The following is an 8227-nucleotide window of genomic DNA, read 5'->3' on the forward strand; positions in this document are numbered from 1 at the left end:
TTCCTTTTCTGATATAAATGCAATATCCTCTATCGTATGGAATAGTCCTGCAGGAAGAGTCTGTCCTTTCAAACAATTATTATAATAGACGTTGGATTTCTGTGTCTCTACACATGTGCTCAGTGACAGGAACTACTGTTCAGTTCAAAGATTCGAGCTCAAGTTCAATTTTTTTGTACTACTGTAAAGTATGAGAGAAAACAAAGATTGTGATTTTTTTTGGAATAATCAATTACATTGAAGAAAACAGCAAATTCCAGTCCAGATTAAAGAAAATTTGTGATTAAATGCGTTCTGGCTGGTGGGAAGAGATGAAAAATAGGTTGGAAAAAAGAAATCAGTCGATAATAATCATTCTATTAATGGGCAGTGTGATTGTGATATGGGTCCTGTGCTTTACAGAAAAAAGGGGACACACTTGTGGTAAAATACAAAGCAAAGTATATAGGTTTTAAGGAAATTGAAAATGATCTTTTGTATGAAGGGGACAATGAAAGTGAAGTAAATTACAGGGAAGTCATTCAGTTTATGTCCAGACCAATAGCTGAGGAGAGAACTGCTTGATAGTCACTGGTAATAACTGGAATTTGCCAGCAGTGTGAATTAAAATAAGGGGAACCACTGGAAGGTACAGTAAAATTCTGAAAAGACAAGTACATTTATCATTTAATATGTCCTTCAGCCTCCATTTATCCACTCTTGGACAGATGCCTCTTCCAAGGATTTCCATGTCAATCATTGCTGGAAAATCTGGATCCAGTTTTTTCTCACAGATGTTGCCTCTCATTCTTCATCAGAGGACATCTGACACCTCCCTGTGTTTCCCTGCACCAGTGTTTTGATCCATTTGAAGTTGTTCCTGGCCACATGTCCTGCCTCACACCACTTCATTCTCATTACCCAATTGACACTGTAATAGATCCCCATTTTCTCCATATTTAATATTGGGGATGTAAAATTTTCACACAGCTTTTTAATAATACTTGATCTTAATGAAAACATTATCTTGCAAATGGATTGGATCATGGAGGTTGAGGTAGGCTTTGTTTGGTTAAATAAAGCTCATGTGTGGCTTGCAATTAAAGGCTCCAAGGCAGAGCTGCCCCAAAATATATATTAAAATAAGTTTCTAAACAATGTAAAATCCAGGTAGGAATATCAACAACGTAGGAAAAGACAGATTGCTACTTACTGTAAAGAACACACATCAAGTTGCAGACAGGCAGAATTAAAAGACAAATAACTTGCTACAGATTTACATTATTAGCTCATATTTCACATGTTCCTCCATGGATTTAGATAATGCTGGTCATTGTTGTTGGAACCATTGGTATGTGATATCAAGTGATATTTTTCAAACAAATGGTACCTTATCTTAAGGCTGTGCCTTGCTATTTAGCTCTAAGTGGCAGAAGGTTGGGGGCTGGCTTCTACTGAGTGCAGCTTTTATGCCTGTGCTGAAGGCTCTGGTCTCTCAACCTAATGGTGTCCTACCAATCTCGACACAGTTGTCACATTCTGCTGCTTGTATCAAAATGGAATGAACAAAGTTGCTGAAACTTTGCTATTAAATCACTGTCTCTCCATATCTGTATTATGCTTTGATGTGTCATTAATCAATGTTTAGTATTATTCTTTTGAAAGCATTTTAGATTTTTGTTTTGATTCTACCATTGGCTATTTTATTCACTGTTAAAATAAGTTTTAAAATTTCTCACCAGAGCGTGCTAGGGTATGGCAACATAAGCATCAACACATAGTGAGAGTTTCACAAACAGTTAGTGGAAAAAACTTGCAAAATATGTTCCATTACTTTATTTGTCTTGCTTGCTGACTGCGTCCACAGGTAACACAAGTTATTTTTGTGAGTGTGTTTCTTTTTGAGAGTATATTGTGCTCGAGTTAAGTGAGGTTTAGTTATTTGCGGATAACTGCAGCATACCACAAGTTCAAAAACAGCACAATATGAATTCAGTGTGCAGTTGATCAGGTAAAAACTAGAACATGCAGGTATGATAAAAGTGAAGGAACCTGGTGCACCCAGGCCCAACCTGTACATCAACCAAGAACAAAAACAAGGGAAGGATGTGCATACAATTTTAACATAACAATGTACACTGCAGCTGAGTGGTTGTGTGATTGTGAAGTGAAAAATGCATTTTTCTGTTTCTCCTGTGTTGTGACAAACAGTAGTGATAGTGCCTGGAGTGAGGGTAGTATCACAGACTTAAAAAAATTTCAAACAGAGTTGAAAAAAAAAAAAAAAAAAAAAAAAAAAAAAAAAAAAAAAAAAAAAAAAAAAACCACTGTTCCAGTGAAAAACATTTAAATTGTTTTATTAAATTTTCAATGGAAATTATATGCCAACTAGACAGTTTTTATTGCCTTAATATAAAGACATGAATGATGCCTCAAAAAACTGATATATCTTGAGTAAACTGATGGACTGAATTAAATTTTGCAGAAAATTTGCACTTGTCTTTTAAGGGTTCATGATAAAACAGAAAATTCCAAGAACCCAGAAATTTTTCAAAGTCTAGTTGATCTAATGGCAGATTTGGATGGCATTTTGAAGCAACATGTCAGAAAACTGGTGTTTTTTTGTAGGCCTTTCCAAAACAATTTAAAATTATATGCTGGAATCAATTTACAAGGGATGCCTCAAACTACTGAAGAACAATTTCTTTGGTATCAATGTTGATGAAACCCCTGACTGTGCAAATTTGTCATGACTGGTCATCATAATTTGGTGATAGCTGTTAGGGAAAATTAATGAAAGGTTCATTTATTCTGAATGACCAAAAAGTCATTCTGCAGACAATATAAATGCAGCTGTTCTCAAAGAGCTGGAGAAAATGAACATAAATGAAATATCTGAATGTAGCTCAGTGCTATGATTATGCTCCTGTTTCAATTACCCATAAAAGTGGAGTTCACATCAGAATTAAAAAGGTGTATAAAAGTGCTCACTTCATTCACTGTTATGTACATCAGTTAAATTTAATTGTTGAACATCGTGTGACAGGCAATAAGCAAGTGCAGTCTTCTTCAGCAACTTGAAAGGAATTTCTCTTTTTCTTTCCCAGTATCCTGAATGCACAGCCATTCTTGATGAGATAGTGAAGAAATGTATTCCTACCTGTCTTCAGTCCATCAGATGGGATTTCAAATCATGGAGTGTAACCACTACACACAAATACCAAAAGAAAATTGTAGAGTGACTGGAAAAAATCATTGATGATACTAGTAATGATTATAGGACAATAAATAAGGCTATGGGACTCAAGGATTCCCTGCAAGGTGGATATTTCCCCTTCTGGCTACATTTTTAAGTCATGCCTCAATGTGACATTCTGTTCATTCAAGCCCAGCAAAGGAATATTGATGCAGTGAAAACTGTTGAATATGTATCCCACTTCGCAGCTTCTGTCCAGCATGTTAGCACCTCACCAGACACATATAACCACTGGGAATGGGAAGAATCAACTGCAAAACAGAGTTGTTTCAGTGAATCCAGAATGGTGCGTGAGACGTCTGTGACCATATAATGACTCAGATCAGTGATAGATCCAATTTCACAGCTCTTTGAATCATCATTTTTTTCAAACATAAAATTGTTTTTCCTGAAAAGGAACTGGATATAGCTGTTAATGTGTTTAAATTACAGTGTTCTGACTTACATCATGAACTAGTGAAATTATTTAATGCAAGTGTCAGGTGCTTTGACATTGTTGAACTATTTTTACGAAAAAAAATTTATCAAAAACTGTTCCTGAAAGTGTTAACCTTCTGCAGATAGTAGTAAGCTTTCCAATGATGACAAGAAGGGCAGAATGCCACTTCTCTACGTTAAAGCAAGGAAAAAGATTCATTTATAATACTATGAATGAGGACAGACTTTATGCAGTTGCAATATGTTGTCTCAAGAAGGAGACAAATTTCAATGAAATAGTCATCAACCATTTTGCAGCACAGAAGAGGAGACAAGCTGATTTCATCTATAAAAAATTAATTAATTGATTGATTAATTAATTAAGGGATTGTGCATTAATAGGTGATAAGGAGCAAATCCTATGTTGGAGCTACCAAATCAGCATATGAAATTAAGTGCATGAGAAGGGTAGTTACATATTTAGCCACAGACATTATGTTTTCCAAAATATGTCCCCATCCATAGTACAACTTGCCATGCTTGTGTCATTTTCTGACACACTAGCACAAGGAACTGTACTAAAAGTGGTGTGTTTGGAAGAGGTCTCATGTGCTATATCACTTAAAATCCATATTTTCATAATAAATGTCGAATGCTTTGTGGAAATCTCGGCACATGGAATCTGCCTTTTGCCCTCCATCCATGGTTTGTAGGATATAACGTGAGAAAGCAGCAATCAGTGTTTTGCATGAGCAATGCTTTTTAAATCCTTACCCTTACTGATTTGTGGGCAGAAACTTTTGTGTGTCAAAGATATTTATTATATTCAAACTCTGTGTCCTAGAATTCTGCAGCAAACTAATGTTGGGGATACTGGTCTGTAATTATGTGGTTCCTTTCTTTTATCCTTGTTATATGCGGGAGTCACCTGCACTTTTTTCCCAGTTGCTTGGGATTTTTCGCTGGTTGAGATATTTGTGACAAATGAAAGTTAAGTAAGGTGCCAATGCTGCAGAGTACTTCCTGTAAAATGAAATTGGGGTACCATGTGGACCTGGTGACATCTGTTTTTTAACTCTCTTGGTAACTTATCTACACCACATATGCCTTTTTCTATGCTCACCCTCCAGGAGGGAGTAGAACAGTTAAATGATGGTATATTTGTATTATCCTTCTGTGTAAATGAATTCTTGGACATGAAATTTAAAATTTCACCTTCGTTCTCGATGTCTTTTCTGAGCCCAGACTGGTCAACAAGAGAGTGGATAGAAGCCTTCATCCTGCTTAGTGCTTGTATGTATGACAAGAATTGTCTCAGTTACTAGACAAGATCTTTCACTAGTGTATAACAATGGAAACTGTGTGGTTCATACACTTATCTCATGGATGCATAATTTTCTGCTAACTTTTTGCCTGTCAGCATTTACATACTCTTTTTTGAATTGAGTGTGCAATAATCTGTTTTCTCAACATTTGCTTATTAAGGTGTACTTTCTATCCTTAATGCACTTACTTGGCATACATGCCTCCAGAGCACAATTTGCAATCAGTTTATACTAATCCTTATATCTATATTGACACTCAAGGTCAGGTCTGTTTGTAACTGCAAGGTATAAAATATTTACTTTGTGTAATAATTGTCTAATGCTCAAGGCAGTTTCCAGAAAATGTATTCAAAAATACTTCATAAAGACTACCTATCCATACCACTCGCAATGACTGCATTGCTATCCCAGTTAAACTCAGCTGATTAGAGTTACCACAAACTAATACTTTCATTACCTGGATATATCTGTGCTGCAGTTTGTAGACATTTCTTGAATGATTCAACAACTGTTATGGCAGAACCAGGTGGGTAGTGAAAGTATCCAGTAATTAACATGGGTTCACTTAGGCCTGCTAATAGTCTCCAGATAGCTATACAATCGGATTCAATTCCAACCTTAATAGACAATACTTTTGTCGACAGCAATGACACTTCTCCTGCTATGGTCTTCAATCTGTCTTTTCAGTATATGTTCAATGCCCTCCTAAGTATTTCAGAAATTTCCACTTCAGATTACAGTCAGCTCTTCATTCTGAGAATAGTTTAGGCATGGCAACTTTCCTTGAGGGCAGTACATCCATGCATTTGACTGTTTTAGGGAAAGGTAAGCTTGTCAAATTAACCATCTAGGTTGGTGATATATTAATCACTTGGAGAAATTGTGTTTGAATTGCACACATGACTGCCAGCTCCAGCATCTCGGGCTGGAATGCAACATAACAGGGGATGTGAGCAGCAGTCTGGAGTGGGTGGAGAAGGGGATTTAAGGAAGAGGAAGTATTTAAGGAAGAGGTATGTCTTTAAAGGTAGAAAATTTCAAATTTTATTGTGAAGCACCTTAAATTTCTGGAACAAAGCATTTCAGAGGATGGAATTTTGCCTGAAAAAGAAGAGTTTAAGTTATTGTAAAATTTCCCATCATGTAAACAAAAAAAGGAGTTAAAACCTATCTTTGTATTCTGTGGTTTGTGTTGAAAATTTATCACCACTCAGACTTTGACTGTAGCATGTTTAAATAATCTGTTAAAGAAAAATAATGTCTGTGTTTGGGATAATATTTGTCTGGAGGGTTTCAAGGGAGATTAAGAAACAGCTTTGTGACTAAAAATTTACATTGACTGGATTTGTCAATATCCTTTTGCCTTATGACAGACGACAGTGACGTAAGGTTGGGAGACATTTACTTTGGAAAAAGATTATTGATGAGAATATTCAAACTGTAAAGGTGTGAGTCACCTACATAAATGTAAACTGTCTCACAATGGAATACCTACCTGGGAATTATTTCTTCAACATTTTGATTATATATGAGAACCTCACTAACTCAGCCCTCATTAATCTATTTCCAGTTTATCCAGATTCATTTTTGTATGCTTTTTTTAACATGAAATTGTGCAGTGTACCATTGGTATGGTACAGAACACTCACAATTGTTATGTTGCCACTACATCACATAAATGCCTATGATTCCGTCTACCTTTATTATAGCTGGTGTAGATCTGTTTCTCAAAGAGTTATGAATCTGATACAATATCATTCATTTTAATCCCGTGTTTCAAGGGAAGAAGTAACACCCTGTTTGGAGGATGCATCACAGCTGGAATACCTAACTGTTTATCTAGAATTCCAGCTGAATCTATGCAATCCTGCTGCTCTCAAATGCCACTTAAGTTTGAAATAAAAGAAAGTTACACACTATTTCAGTAAAAAAAATAAATAAATAAATAAATAAATTTAATAGAGTACAGTAACTACAAAGTTTAAGAGACAAAGCAGTGTTTATTATTAGGACTAAAGTAAAAGGTTCATATGTTGTAGTACATACTACAGTTTTTGCATTTAATAGAATACATCCAATTTATCCAGATTTTTGGTAATCTGGATAACAATCAGTCCCACCTAGTCCAGACAAACAAGGTCCTTGTGTACCTTTGAATATGGTGGAGGGAATTTGAAGACAGCAGTGGGAAGCGTGAAAAGGAATTCAAAATTGTATACTTAAAAGGAAATGAGGCCAAGAAAGAGATCAAAGTGCTGATATGAAAAGAAACCAGAACCATGACCGGAATTGAAAATTAGTAAAAAATTATAAAGAAAAAAGTGCTGAAGAAAAGATTGATCAGCACAACAGAATGTTCAAGGGTATACTTTTCAGAAGGTCATAGTGTTGACAATGGTAACTGAAGTTTATATTGGGCTGATTATTACATACTTGGGACAAATGTATATTTCTTTACTATTGCCATGAGGATGATGAGAAAACTTGCTGCATGTGACAAGTGTGAAACAGTTAAAGTCAGTAATCAGACATGCAGAGGGTTCATGTAAAACATCTTACCAGTGTGGCTATTTATGACCTACGGGTAAAAAGTAGAACTTGTTTCCACTACTATAAACACTATTCTCACTTAAGAAGATATCAGATAAGAACATCATTTCGAAGATTATGAGAGACTACTCCCCAAATGAAACTTTGTTATTGATTAAAACTGTGTGCTGGACTGGGACTCAAATCTGAGACCTCTGCCTGTAACCAGCAAATGCTCTTCTAACTGAATTATCCAAGCACAACCAACCCCCACAGCTTTACTCCCACCAGTACATCTCCTATCATCCAAACTTCATGGAAGTTCTCCTGGATACCTTGCAGGACTAGCTCTCCTGGAATAAAGGATATTACACAGACACGGCTTAGCCACAGCCTGGGGGGACTGGAAGGTAGGAGATGAGGTACTGATGGGTAAGGTACTGATGGAAATAAATCTGAGGGGGCAGGTTATGAGACATGCGTGGATGGTTGGTTGGTTTGGAATGGTTGGGGGGAAGTGACCAAACAGCAGTCATCAGTCCCATGATCAAGGGTGGCAGAAATCTAGGGAGTAACAGCACAGTCGTGCCAAGGGAAAGGGATAATTTGCACACAGAGAGAGAAAAGGGATGTGAGGGTAGCAGGAAGAGGAAAATATACAAGGGGGGTGGGAGGAAATGGGGAGAGCAGAGGTGCCCCAGAAATGCTAAGTGCAGTAGGA

This window comes from Schistocerca piceifrons, chromosome 5 (genome assembly GCF_021461385.2).
Source record: "Schistocerca piceifrons isolate TAMUIC-IGC-003096 chromosome 5, iqSchPice1.1, whole genome shotgun sequence".
Taxonomy (NCBI): domain Eukaryota; kingdom Metazoa; phylum Arthropoda; class Insecta; order Orthoptera; family Acrididae; genus Schistocerca; species Schistocerca piceifrons.